General features: G+C 35.0%; 1 long non-coding RNA gene and 1 other non-coding gene across 2 annotated transcripts; both read right to left on the minus strand.

Annotated features, from left to right (window-relative positions):
- Window positions 1-11,178: 11,178 nt before the first annotated feature.
- Window positions 11,179-11,249, minus strand: TRNAG-GCC (transfer RNA glycine (anticodon GCC)). Its single transcript has one exon. It is a non-coding gene; the product is annotated as a tRNA-Gly (tRNA).
- Window positions 11,250-11,509: 260 nt separating this feature from the next.
- On the minus strand, window positions 11,510-14,273 carry LOC117278890 (uncharacterized). Its single transcript, XR_004509248.2, has 2 exons — window positions 13,896-14,273; window positions 11,510-11,802 (listed from the first exon to the last, which is right to left on the minus strand). It is a non-coding gene; the product is annotated as an uncharacterized lncRNA (long non-coding RNA).
- Between the last annotated feature and the right edge of the window lie 1,669 nt (window positions 14,274-15,942).

Raw genomic sequence — 15,942 nt, forward strand, 5'->3', positions numbered from 1 at the left:
AAGAAAATACGATGAAGATTAACTTGGTATTAAAAGGGTTGGGTTGCGGGAAAGGAAGAACACATGCCCAGAATCTCAAATTAAATTAGTACTTGCATAACACTACTGCTACCGGGCAACAATGGGCCCAAACATACTAAGTAAAACTTCTAAAGCCAAAATCCTCTACCACTTTCACGCACGTATATAATGGTGCCACAAGAATCAAGGTTATATATATGGGCAACTACGACTAAAGAGAGACAAAAGAAAAGCAAACTCACTACTTTGATTCCTATATGATCCCTAAACTCAGCAAAACATGAAGCTACTGCTACAAAGGAGATTTAACAGGAGCAAAAAGGCAATCTTGGCAGTATATAAATTTTCAAATAAAAGCAGTTCGTCTCATCCTGTTATGTCTATCATATGCAGGGTTGAATTTGTCAACAAGCAAGTTCATTGTGCTGCAACCACCAAAGAAAATAAAAATATCTTAGATACTGACAGAAAATATTTTATTAGAAATCTCCACACATAAATAAGCTAGCAATACTCCTATTTATAATAGTATGAATCAGATACATTAAATATGGCTCACGGACTTCAGTAAATCAGAGATGACCAAGGCAATTGCGTCACCTGCTTGCACTTAAAATCTGTGGTACTAATTTGTTAAAACTTCTTTACCTGCTTGCACTATTCCAGGCTTATTGACCTATTTGAATACTAAATAAATTGCAGATGATATTTTACTAATAAACGGTCTGCACATGATTGAAGAGCTCATTTGAGAGATGGAGCTGCCGACTGATTTCATCAATTTAATAGTCTTCTCAAAATTCCTAAATTATAAACATAAAACTATCTGAAGAGAAGAAAAGCTCATAGGTGTATCTGTATCACTCACTGCTTCATACTTCTCCATTATCCAGCAGCCCCAATTAACTATCTCTGACGAATTATTCCTTTTTTTTAATAACCATGGTGTCCAGGCCAGTTTATGCACACCTCAACTAATTCCACAAGTTGCCTGCAAAGATCCGTTCCAGTAGGAATTTTGAGTTGTCATGACATAGAATCATTAAACTATGTTGCATACTCAGTAAATCAAGGTTTTATAAAGTCATGACACAATGAAAAAAAAGTCATCCAATCAGGTAAATTATGTAAGAAGAAATCAAGAAATGGCACCCTAAATGATTGTTTACTTTACCATTGAGGCAATCTTTTTAAAGACAAAATCAATTTGCATTTAGCATCGCCTCTTTAACTCCTAGGTTTATATACCGAAACAACCAAAAAAAGAGTTTATCGTGAACACTCTAAAGAGGTAACAAACCACATCTTCAAGTGAACCAACTCCAAAACGTTTTAGTATAATAAAGTTAGCAGCACCATAATAAATATTTACACTTTCAAATTATTGTGTCAAAGGAAAAACTTACTTAAAACCTAGATAAAGTCTTTAAATTGCAATGCACAGTACGACAACATTGTTTTCAATTGGAGTAAAGGAATGAATTGTACAGAATACAGATACTTTCTTTTCTTTCTTTTTCCTTTCAAAATACAGATGCTTTTCATGGCGGCAAGAAAGAAAGTAGATGTAGCGAAATTAAATCCTAGAAACCGATCAACAAAGGTGCTATGTTGTCGTTGAACAATTTTAAAGTCAATAAACATGATGCATGTACTATTAAGAATGAGAATCTATGGAGTAGAAGAAAAAACCTTTTTTTTGAGATGGAGAAGAAAAAACCTTTTAAATATCAAACAAGCTTCACTTTATACTGTGTTTTGCCTACTCTAACTAATGTCTAAGATATTCAAACCATAGGCATGCTAAATGGCCAACTTGTGTTTTAAAGGCTGGACTTGTCGTAGAAAGTAGCAACATCATTTTGCTTTCTTATTCTACTTTCTTTTCTTGTATCATCTATTGGACCTAAAGAAGTACTGGTTAGTCACTCTTCATTCATTTCTAATAATCTATTCTTAGTAAAATGCCTAGCAATACCTTGTCTCGGGACAACTTTGGTTGGGTTCCTATGATTCATGGGTAATCTGTTGGCACAACTCCTCAGCTAGTCAGAGTTATTTCTTTGAAAAGACTAATCACCTGAAAAGCCGGAAGAAAGGAGTTGAAATTAATTTTTTTATCAAGAATAAGGGAGTTGAAACTACTAAACCTGAATGTAGAATTCAGCATATTTACATTGGATATTATAACTAACTGAATCAAATGATTCTTAGGATGAGTCACATTCTTGCAGATTAACCAAACAACTAAGATGATATGGAAGTAAGAAATACAGAGTTAAAGAATGAAAATAAATAAGTAATTTTCCTACCAAAGCTTGTCCGGCCAAGAAATTGAGCTATCAACCCCTACAGTAGTCTTAGAATACAAAACATTTTTCAATTGAGAGAGATATGGTGTAAGTTTAATTTCGAGTAGCTTGTCTAAAGGGAGTTCAAAGAAGTCATACCAAGATCGAAGAATGAACTTACTATATACATTGCAAATGTGATAAATTGAACACAATAAGATACTTTATATTTGTAAATCATAAATATTCTATTTCCTCCAGTTGGTTTGCCAATAAAGCACGCTCCTCAACAGTGTCATATATGCCTTTAATGTTGTCCTCTTTAATGTAACCAGGAAGCACTTCACTGCAAGTGACAAAAGAAAACAATGAAAGCAGTTAGGTAAATTTTGTAATAAAGCTATCAATACTAAATAGGAAAGGACGTTGTTGGATAAGAGAGATCCAAGAATCTTGATTTTACCTTGTAGTATTACCAAGCATACAATTCAAGATCCTAACGAAAGTGTGTTGTATCCTGGGCTAGATCCTAGCTGTATAAAAACTTGATTTCCTCCAAAGATGCTCCATAGTTTCCACAATGACATTCAAGCTTTTCATGGAAGGTGTATACAGAGTCAAATGCAGTTGCACTGCAGAAACCTTCATTCCAAATAACAAGTGTAGCATGTCAACCTTTTCTTTGCCGCAGATCCATTGATAAAAAACTTGACTTTCTCGACGGTAAGTACTCCAATCACCTTAACTTCAAACAAAGTAACTGTAAGTGTGATTTGCTACCGAACTTTATGTTCGCTGAAACACTGGGGTTTGAAGTACCTCTACACCAGTGTGTGATTCGTTCTATCCTGGGAGGAAATAATCCATTACCTTGGGTACTAGGAGGGGATTAAATTCCTTAAGGAAACACTGTGAATTCAGTGGGCTCGAATTTATTATTACTGTTTCATTACGTTAACTTATATTTTGCAGAATTATTATTTACAAATACAGCAATATTGACGGGAATAACAATCTTAAGGAATTTAATATTTATTTCTGTATTTGTGTTATTCTTATTATTCTGCAAACTAAAACCTTTGTGGTTTGTGTACTCCCGTTTTGGAGAGTTAAGCCTTCGTGGCGTTTTGTTGGATATTAAAATCTACGTGATTTTTACTCCAGTTTGAAAACGTGTATTAAACGTTTGTTTGTGTCATTCTTTTACAGAAAAAATGATGACTAAAAGCGAAAATCAAGCCGTTCCGATGGTAACTGTCAACGCATCGACAAGCCGAACACCGGCGTTGGCACCGGCAGAAAAATCCGGAAAATTTTTTGGGATTGATTTCAAGCGCTGGCAGCAGAAGATGTTCTTCTATCTAACTACGTTATGTCTACAGAAGTTCATCAAGGAAGATGTTCCTGATCTGTCGGATAAAACTCCAGAGAATGAACGCTTTCTCGTAATTGAAGCGTGGAAGCATTCTGATTTTTTATGCAAGAATTATATTCTTAGCGGGCTGGATGATAATCTGTATAATGTATACAGTAGCATGGAGACCTCAAAAGAATTGTGGAATGCGCTTGAAAAGAAATATAAAACTGAAGATGCCGGGATGAAGAAATTCGTTGCCGCAAAATTTTTGGACTACAAAATGGTAGATAGCAAATCTGTTATTACCCAAGTCCAGGAATTGCAAGTGATTATTCATGATCTACTTGCTGAAGGTCTTGTCATCAACGAAGCATTCCAAGTAGCAGCAATGATTGAGAAGTTGCCTCTGTTGTGGAAGGGCTTCAAAAATTATTTGAAACACAAACGAAAGGAAATGTCCCTTGAAGATCTCATTGTTCGGTTGAGAATCGAAGAGTACAATAAAGCTGCTGAAAGGAGAGGCCGTGGAAATTCAACAATAATGGGAGCAAATATTGTTGAAGCTAACAAGAAGAGGAAGAAGGCTTCTGGTCCGAAATACAACCCAAGCAAGAAGCGGTTCAGTGGAAACTGCTACAACTGTGGGAAAACCGGACACAAATCTACGGAGTGTCGTGCTCCGAAGAAAGACAAGAAAAGGGGTCAAGCAAACATGGTAGTAAACCATGATGATGTTGATAACTTGTGTGCCATGCTCTCTGAATGTAACTTGGTGGGAAATCCTAAACTGTGGTGGTTTGATTCAGGAGCCACTCGCCATGTTTGTGCAGTTAGAGAGGCTTTTGCTACCTATGCTCTTGCTGAACCCGGAGAGACAGTTTATATGGGAAATGCTTCAACAGCAAAAGTTGAAGGATATGGGAAGATATTTTTGAAAATGACTTCTGGCAAGGTCATGACTTTGAACAATGTCCTCCATGTTCCCGAAATAAGAAAGAATTTAGTCTCTACTGGACTTCTTGTTAAGCACGGTTTTAAGTGCATTTTTGTGTCCAACAAGGTTGTAATTAGTAAGAATGAAATATTTGTGGGAAAAGGTTACCTCACCGAGGGCCTTTTCAACCTAAATGTAATGGTTGTTGAAAATAATAATAATATTTCAGCTTCTTCTTACTTACTTGAGTCAAATGATTTATGGCATGTACGTTTGGGTCATGTCAATTATAAAACCTTGCGAAAAATGATTAACTTGGAAGTACTGCCCAAGTTTGAATGCGAAAAATCAAAATGTCAAACATGTGTGGAATCTAAGTATGTTAAACATCCTTATAAGTCAGTTGAAAGGAATTCAAATCCTTTAGACTTAATTCACACGGATATTTGTGACATGAAGTCAATACCATCTCGCGGTGGAAAGAAGTATTTCATAACTTTTATTGACGATGGTACTCGATATTGCTATGTTTACTTACTGAATAGTAAAGATGAAGCAATAGAAGCATTCAGGCAATACAAAAATGAAGTTGAAACGCAACTTAACAAGAAAGTAAAAATGATAAGAAGTGATAGGGGTGGTGAATATGAATCTCCTTTTGAAGAAATATGTTTAGAATATGGAATTATTCATCAAACAACAGCCCCTTACACGCCCCAATCTAATGGGATTGCGGAAAGAAAGAATCGCACATTAAAGGAGATGATGAATGCGTTGTTGATAAGTTCTGGTTTGCCACAGAACTTGTGGGGGGAAGCCATTCTTACGGCTAATCGAATATTAAATCGAGTGCCCCATAGCAAAACACAATCCATTCCATATGAACAATGGAAAGGAAGGAAGCCCAACTTGAATTATTTTAAAGTGTGGGGGTGTTTGGCAAAAGTGCAAGTTCCTAAACCCAAAAGGGTAAAGATAGGACCGAAAACCGTTGATTGTGTTTTCATAGGATATGCGACAAATAGTAAAGCATATCGATTTCTGGTTCATAAATCAGAAAATCCCGACATTCATAATAATATGGTTATAGAATCAGATAATGCTAAGTTCTTTGAAAATATATATCCGTATAAAAAGGAATGTGAGTCGTTTGGTGAAGGATCTAAACGATCTCGGGAAGAAACTAAAGAAAGTACATATAATCAGGAGGATCCAAGACGTAGTAAACGTCAAAGGACGTCTACTTCATTTGGACAAGATTTTGTGACTTTCTTATTGGAGAATGAGCCTCAAACATTTAAAGAAGCTATGACTTCTTCGGAATCATTGTTTTGGAAAGAGGCAGTAAATAGTGAAATAGAATCCATATTGAATAACCATACATGGGAATTGGTTGATCTTCCTCCTGGAAATAAACCTTTGGGTTCTAAATGGATTTTTAAGAGAAAAATCAAAGATGATGGCACTATTGATAAATTCAAGGCAAGGCTCGTAGTCAAAGGGTATAGACAACGAGAAGGTCTAGACTACTTTGATACATACTCTCCAGTTACAAGAATTACGTCCATACGGATGTTAGTAGCATTAGCTGCAGTATATGGTCTTGAAATTCATCAAATGGATGTTAAGACGGCCTTCTTAAATGGAGAGTTGGAGGAAGAAATTTACATGGAACAACCTGAAGGGTTTGTGGTTCCAGGTAAAGAAAAGAAGGTATGTAGACTTGTTAAGTCTCTTTACGGACTAAAACAAGCACCCAAACAATGGCATGCGAAATTTGACCAAACAATGTTGTCAAATGGTTTTAAGATAAATGAATGTGATAAATGTGTGTACATTAAAAATGTTCCAAATCACATAGTCATTGTTTGCCTATATGTGGATGATATGATGATAATGAGTAATGACATTGCCAACATAAATGCTACTAAGCGTATGCTTAATAGAAAGTTTGATATGAAAGACTTGGGAGTTGCTGATTTAATTCTGGGAATTAAGATCCATAAGACTCCTCAAGGTCTGGCATTGTCACAATCTCATTATATTAAGACAGTACTTGAAAAATTCAAGCACTTGGGCTTTAAAGTTGCAAAGACTCCAATTGACGTGAATCTTGTATTAGCAAAGAACAAAGGCCAAAGCATATCACAATTGGATTATGCTCGTGTCTTGGGATGCTTAATGTATATCATGAATTGTACACGACCAGATATAGCTTGTGCTATAAGTAAACTGAGTCGATATACGAGCAATCCAGGCCAATCTCATTGGATGGCAATGAAACGAGTTTTGGGATATTTAGAACATACCCAGAACTTTGAATTGCACTACAGTAATTTCCCTGCGGTGATTGAGGGATACTGTGATGCAAATTGGATCACCGGTTCAACTGATTCTAAGTCCACGAGTGGATATGTATTCACTATTGGTGGAGGAGCGGTATCTTGGAAGTCGTCCAAACAAACATGTATTGCCCGCTCTACAATGGAGGCTGAATTCATAGCCTTAGATAAAGCCGGTGAAGAAGCTGAATGGCTCCGGAATTTCTTGGAAGACATTCCATTTTGGCCCAAACCGTTGGCACCAATATGCATACATTGTGATAGTCAAGCGGTAATTGGAAGGGCTGGGAGCGTCATGTATAACGGTAAATCTCGTCATATACGACGAAGACATAAAACCGTTAGGCAATTACTCTCTAGAGGAATTATCACGATTGACTATGTAAAGTCAAGTGATAATGTGTCGGATCCACTTACAAAAGGCCTAACTAGAGAGGTAGTTGAGAAATCATCAAGGGGAATGGGGTTATGGCCGAGAACAAGTCATTATGGCGGTAACTCTACCTAGAAGACTGGAGATCCCAAGATCTAGGTTCAAGGAGATCAAACAAAGTCATTAATGACGGTTCAACATTGTCAAATAAAATTTTAGTCCATTCTCGTGATGAGACAATGTTCAGTACCAAGGATAAAGCATTAAGGCTTTTTAATGATTTCTAAATTTGATACGGGGTATATCAAATAGTGTATCTACAGGATGACACGTTTAGGAATCACCTATTTAAGTGTGAAGTGTGAGCCGCTTCAAGGAGAACTTTGTAAGGCCAGTTCTCTACGCACTTATAAAACCAGGCGGTGTTCATGGCTGAAACGAACACAACAATGAGAACCAAAGACGGTTAAGGGTTGATTGTGTGACTTATGGTTGTCTAGGTATACACCAAAGATCGACGGTTCAAAGATATCAAATCTACCGATTGACCGAGTATATCCGACATAAGTTTACTACGGAAAGTTCAAAGGGAAACCTACTTATCCAGATGCGATTAATCCTTGCTTGTAAATCACACAATTTTTCCATGCATACTTCCGTGATATAGCCATTCCCCATTCATGTGGGGGATTGTTGAGGTTTTATTTTAAGATGAATATTCTTAAAATAAGGGTGAATGGGAAATAGAGGGAAAATGAAATTTTGAGTAAAATTTTAAGTTTCCCTCTTAACAATGAGACATTGTCCCATATTGGAAGAGGAAGACATTTTTGGTGGGTATATATATAATTGCTCTTCTTGTAGCTCTTAAAGAGTTAAGAAGAAAGCAAGCCTCGCGCCGTCGTCGTCGCTCGCTCGCTCGCTCGGCTCGGCTTCGGCTTCGGCTTCGGCTTCGGCTTCGGCTTCGGCTTCGGATTCGGATTTGGTCAAATGATCGATTGATTGATTAATTTTTTGGACCAAATTTATTTGTTAATAGTAAATATTAACGTAAGATTATCCGTATTTGTAACGAATATTTTCTAATCCATGTATTGATAATTTGGCAGCCGGATAATGGTCTTCCCACCATGAAGTGCTTGCTCCACAAACATGAAGTGCTTGCTCCACAAACATGTAATGCTTACTCCACCATGGAGGGTGGACGTTTGGTCTTCTTCAACATTTTTCTGCTATATATATGAGCAGCAGATGTTGAAGAAAGACACTCAACACACAACACACAATTCGCTAAACAAATTGGCTATACATTGCACTCCTTCCTCTCAGCATTTCCATACGATTTTCTGAGTATATACTCCTTCCTTCTGCATTGTTTTTAACTTCAAACAAAGCAACTGTAAGTGTGATTTGCTACCGAACTTTGTGTTTGCTGAAACACTGGGGTTTGAAGTACCGCTACACCAGTGTGTTATTCGTTCTATCCTGGGAAGAAATAATCAATTACCTTGGGTACTAGAAGGGGATTAAATTCATTAAGGAAACACTGTGAATTCAGTGGGCTCGAATTTATTATTACTATTTCATTACGTTAACTTATATTTTGCAGAATTATTATTTACAAATACAACAATATTGACGGGAATAACACAAATTACATAGCTTTAATTCCAAACCTAAAAGGAAAAACAAAGACGGAACGACAGAGATCTACCAACACAGACACAAGGGAAGATTGAAGAATTGCACACCACGTGTTTGACAGCAAAGTACACCTCAACACCTAATAGACGCGGCAAACATCTTATTACAAATCGTCATCTTCTCCAGTTTTGCTTCGGCGTGAAGAGTTATAGTGTAAGCAACTTGGGCTTGAGTTCAATTCGACCAGAACTCTCGAATACCAAAAAACGAGGAACAAAATCAACAGCCCACAATATCAAATTTAGGGAGAAAACGAAGGGGAAAAGAGAGATCTATACCTTGAAGAATCTAAACTCTAAAGAGAGGCAGAGAGGATAGAAAGAGAGAGAGAGAGAGAGAGCACGGGGGAGACGAGAAACTGAAGACCGTGCTTACGTGTTGAACAAAAGGGACGTATACGAGAACAATTTTAAGCTTCTTAGAGGGCAGATTTCCAAAAATAACCCCGAAGCAGGGATGGGAAATTTCAAAAATAAACCAGAAGCAGGACGACGAAGAGCACCTCAACTCCCGCTTCTAAATAAGTATAATTATAATATAACTAGTAGAGAATGGCCTGTGCTGAACCCGGGCCCGAATCTATTAAGTTAACAATTTATATTATCTTAGTGGATAATTTTTCAAAGAGTGTACTAAGATCAATTTTTGGAGGAGATATAATACATGAGTGTCAGGTACACATTTTGATGATATGTTATTTGGGATATAATTTTTAGTGGCAACATTCTAAGTGCATAGAGATCTTGCTAGAAGTTCGAAATGTAAACTTTTTTCTATACGAAGTGTAGTCTGTGATGTAAATTTTATATGTATACCACCTATGTCACCAAAGCGAAAGATAAAAATTGTTTAAATAATTGAACAAATGACTTGAAATTTAATATTACAATTTGGAAGTCTACTATACGAGAACAACCAAAAAGGGACGCGTATCGTCTATCTAAACCACTTCAATAAAAAGATCTATTGAATCATTAATAGTCTCTTGATCACTCACCTTAAGAACCAAGAAAATTAATTTAAAAAAAGAACTCTAATGCACCCATATATTCATCTGCTACAGCAAGTAGGCTGAAAGCTATAATCATGCCAAATTTTAACCTATGAGAAGATACCAAAGAAAATAGGATTAACTCTACTTTTCACATTATCATAGAAGGAGCAAATCTGATTACGGGCCTCACTGTCTTCACCATTTCATGCTACATGAGTCAATACAAAGTAAAAGATATCAGTTAAAGATGGTAGATGCATTAACTCATTTCTCCATTGCCCTACTCGATCAAAAGCTCTAGAAGAATAATGCCAAAAGCATAGATACCATTGCTATAAGTTAACTTTCTGGATATTTAGTAAAAATTGGACAATAGTGCTTTGATTTTTGTCTGCTATCTCCTTCCAAAAAAACTATTATTGCCACAAGCAAGGCAGTATTGAGCTATTCAGCAACTTTGGCAAGGAGAATTGATGCGAAAGTACTTTAATTTGTGTTCTCTTAGATAACTCAAGCAATGGTTACGCATTCTGAAAAGAAAATGTCTAGACGTGTTGATCTAGTAAAGATCAATATCATCTTTGCGTTTTTTTTTTCCTGCTATAGAGGTTTGTCCAAATTTCATTATCTAGCACTTTTATTAGTTCCATTTGGTGTTCTACCTTTCGCTCTTACCACCTTGCGTATTTGCTTTCATACCTTTTCTTCGTTCAACATCTTGGAAATTGGAATCGACACTGTGATATAACTCATATGTTCAAGATCTCCAGTGCTATCTCTTTAAAGCATCTTTCTTAGTCTCAAGATTTTGGCTCACATCACCAACATTGATTCAGTTGTGGTTAACACGAAGATATTAAACTTCAATAATTGAACAGCAGTCGATAGGAACATTACTCTCCACATTTGTTGATGTCAAATGTGGTATTTTCTTGGTAAACCTTTATAGTCATTGTTCATTAGAGTATGTATACCATGATCAATTGGTGGAACTGAGATACATGAGTTTAAGGTACTCATTCTAATAACCTGTTATTTGCGATATAGTCCCTAGGGGCAACATCGTAAGTCCATATTTATTAGTTCTACGCAGGTACCAAAAAACCATATAAATACAGAATAAAAATAACAAAACAATAATGTGAAGGAAAAAAAAAGGTTTTGCACCAGCCGGGAATCGAACCCGGGTCTGTACCGTGGCAGGGTACTATTCTACCACTAGACCACTGGTGCCTTTTGTTTTGACATGTATGCTTGTTTCTACATCTATTATTGAACATGGATTATTTTAGGACATCCGAAAATTATGAAAATGGACAGATTTTCTTCTCCACTTCTCATCTTCTGAAAATGCATTTCGAAGAGATCCTGATCAAATCCAGCGCTAAAATATGTTTTCAGAAAAGATAAAAGAAAACATGTAATACAAGGTCTTCTTCAAGACTGGAACTTGCAGTTAAACTGAAAAATCAGCTTCAGCATAACATTCAAAATTGATCAAGATCAACAAGTTTTATTAGTCAGGTCAGAGGATTAGTATTGCAACTACCTCTACACATCAAAAGTTAACAAGACAAAACAATAGTAATAGTATCTAATAAGATCTACACTCTTACAGCCTAATAATAAATTAAAACTATACAGAAGCCAGAAGGAAACAGTTCACAAATATTTCAACTTCTTTTTTATGGTCAGCTCAATCTCCTATACTTCTCTCAAACGCTGCTTCATTTTCCGATCCATTTTCTCCTTCCAAATATCGAACCCTTTTCCTCAATTCCTCCAACTATCTCCAAGAAAAAAAAACATGTAAACACATGGCCTTCTTCAATATTGGTAGTACTTGTTAAAGAAAGAATGTGATAAACTCAAAACGTCAGCTACATTCCAGCAATTAAAGTTGATCAAAATCAATAATTTCTTATTAGTCAGAAAACAACATTAATATCTAAGATCTACACTCCTGCCATCAAAACAATACAAAATATAATTATATAGAAGCTAAAGAATGCAGTTCATAACAATTAATCTTCTTCTCCTTCTTAATGTTTCAAGTTAGACTACCTCCCTTCCCTGAGCCCTGCATGAGCGCGGAATGCTCCTTGCATTGGGCTGCATGGTCAGGTTGAAAAAACTGTGTAATACGCAATGGGAGCAAGCATCAATTTTATTTTTTATAAATGTTTCAGATATGAGGAACTTATTATGCTTTACAAAGTATATCTAAAACTCTCAAATATTTTCATTTCAAACGCGCTTTGAAAAGCTTAACAAGCAACCCAAAAATAGCAGCAGTAATCCATCACCTAAATTGAGCATCCAACTCGAGAAAATACTAAAGAATAAACCACCTAATTGCCACACATATTAGAAAACACGAATCATAAATATCATTGTTTGCTAGCATAGTCTGCATTAAATTACAGTATATAGGATAATCAGTAAGGTAAGATTATATTTACAGGATAAAAGTGTAAAGAGAGTAGAAATAATAAGATTGATGAACTTATTAGCCCCCCTTACTTTTAGAAATTGAATACCCCCAATAAACAAAACCTTTAAGAGTTAATTCGGCACGTAGTTCAGTAAAACAAGGTACAGTTAATTTCTCCCCCAATGAAGTAATTTACCTACACAATAATACTTCAAATTTTATGTCCCATCATGTTTATCTTGGTTTAGTTAACATAAAATGAATGTAATTTACCAAACATCACATACGAGCTCACTCTATGTTAACTTTGTCCAGGGGGCGTGGGGAGCAACTGTAGGTCCATAACTCTTCTACAAAATGTGCTTGAAAGACCAAATTTGTGGAGGTTTACTCTTTATATCACAATGTGCTCTATACATCCATGATATGTGAAAAGTAAACAAAAATGCCCACAGTCACAATGTAAAAGAAAAATAATGTATCACTTTTCTCATTACTCTCTCGTGTGAAAAATCTTGACAAAATATGATCTTACTTAGAAATTTTAGGAGTTTATATTTGAAATGAGAAATTAAAATCCTTTTAAAAAAATATACAAACACATTTGAATCATTGAATGTGTTAAGGTAGACGATTAATAATGTCAAGGAGCTTATTTCTCCTAGTATATCCATAATGAGTACTTCTAATACCTTACAGTTAATGTATTCTAACGAAATACTCTTTGACTATCTATAATTAGAAAGGAAATATACTTGTAATTCATACCTTACTATAAACTTTTTCAAACATGGCATGTAATCTTCACCTAATTCAATAAGATTAAGAGTTTTTTGGACCTTCTAGTTTAATATCAACTCTTTCATTATAATGGCCTGCATATGCTCTTTTCAATAAACCATACAGGTTTGATAACGTCATAAATACATACAAGTTATAATGAAGAACCTAGAAGAATCCTATTTAATTTATTCATTTTAGTATGCTTATAAACACAATAACTGAGAGTTTCAGGCTTTCAGCAAATGATCAGCTTTTTTTCTGCTGATGTTATTATTTACATAAAAGTCAGTTTTAGTTTATTAATGATGACTGAAAGAATACCCGAATAGCAATTCAGAGCTAATTACGGTAAGTTAAAAAGGAAATAAAGTCTCAGTGATTTCATATATACTACAGAGCACTAAAAGTTAAAGCATAATATAAGGTAAAAGTTTGCACATAATTACATTGGAAATACCTACAGCACTACAGGTTTCATAACATAAAATGGCAAACAAGGTTGTAATTAAACACTTCAAACAAAGAGAATGTTGTTTCACTAACTAAAATGGCAAAATCTACCAAAACTCTGAATTTTTCAATCCAAAATCACATGTCTTACTATTATGGGGTTATGAAGGTCCATTGAACATGCCAATAAAATTAAATCACTCATTACTAACCTAAGAAGAGCACCGTCTTTCACCGACACATTGCTTAGAAACCTGCGACATGCTACCATCACATCTTCTTCCTAGGGCCTAAAATAGGAAGTTATAGAAACACATTCATCAAAATCCAACTTATCATAGACATAGTTACTGTAATTTCTGCTGCTATGAAGTTAATCGATAGTGTAAATCGAACATGAGGATAAGCAATAGAGAGCAAAGTGGAGAAGATCACTTCCTTGGGAATTTGGCTAACACTAAATTTTTCGAGGAAGTCGGCATATAACAGGAAAGTTCGAGAGTAAATATATAGAGAGTAAAAATTCTTCTTTGCAAGAACTTCTACCTGGTAATTACTGGCCAGCACTTGGACACTGTTTATACTCTGAGATAGGGGTGTCAAGTGGGCCGGGGCCGGTCCTAAGTGGGCTTCGTGGGCCCGGTCCTAAGTGGGCCGGTCCTATACGGTCCGGTCCTAAACGGTCCTGGGCCTCACAGGCTTATTTCTGGAACCGGCTCGGGACCGGGACCACGAACTAACGGGCCCGGGTTTAGTGGGCCGTCCCGGTCCGGTTCCGGGCCCAAACGGGCCTAAACGGGCCCAACGGAAACTTTTTTTTTTTTAGAAGTTAGAGAAAAAAATAGTAATAAAGATATATAAGCTATATTCGATTTATATACTATATATACATCTTAAAAAATATATATACAATATTATATATACATATACATAGTATACATCTTAAAATATACTATATATACATCTTAAGATATACTATATATATATAGTATATAAGTCATATTCTATAGTATACATCTTAAGATATATATATATATATATATATATACACACTATACTATATATACATCTTATATATACACATACTATACTATATATACATAGTATATAAGTCATATTCGATAATATACATCTTAAGATATATATAATATATATAGTAATTTGTATATATATTATAGTATAGTATAGTATAGTATATATATATATACTATACTATACTATACTATACTATACTATATGTATAGCTTAAGATATACTATATATACATGTATATCTACTATATATATCTAGTATATCTAGTATACTATATATATATAGTATATCTTATGATGTATATGTAGTATAGTATATACAGTATATCTTAAGATATATATATAGTATAGTATATACAGTATATCTTAAGATGTATATATAGTATAATATATATATAGTATATCTTAAGATATATATATATATAGTATATCTTAGTATACTTAGTATATCTTAGTATATCTAGTATAGACTATAGTATAGTATATATATAAGCTTATATATATATATAGTATAGTATATATATATGTATACTATATATAAGCTATATTCGATTTATATACTATATATACATCTTAAGATATACTATATATACATGTATATCTAGTATACTTAGTATATCTTAAGATGTATATATAGTATATCTTAGTATATCTAGTATAGACTATAGTATAGTATATATAGTATGTGTATATATATATATATATATAAGCTATATTCGATTTATATACAATATATACATTATATTCGATTAAAAATGCAAACAAACGTATCTGCTAGGGATCCGGCATGAGGTTATGTCATTCTAAGTTTAAATCCTGGGTGTACTGTTCTAGACCTGGCTTACCCGAGCGGACAACTCGAGCCGAAGTAGGGCAACGTATCGAGAATAGAGAAACTTCACCGGCTTTGCAACTTGTCCGATCCTCGTTCTAAAATTAGGATATGACTCTAACAGAAAAGAAGCCACGCGGAGCGCACGCTTCCCAGAAGATTTAGAAGACTCAGAGAGAATAAGGGTTTTCGTAACAGTTTATATACGGTTCACGACAATATCAAAGCGGTAAAGAGCAGCAATTAGCACATTAGGCTCAAACACGTAAAAAAATCAGATAATAAACAAAAACCAAGTATAAAAGTCATCTAAGCTCGAATTCTGAACCCTGAACCAGAGATTCTGGGTTCGTTTCCCCAGTAGAGTCGCCAGAGCTGTCACACCTCCTTTTTCCC

Source organism: Nicotiana tomentosiformis, chromosome 3 (assembly GCF_000390325.3).
Source record: "Nicotiana tomentosiformis chromosome 3, ASM39032v3, whole genome shotgun sequence".
Lineage (NCBI taxonomy): Eukaryota > Viridiplantae > Streptophyta > Magnoliopsida > Solanales > Solanaceae > Nicotiana > Nicotiana tomentosiformis.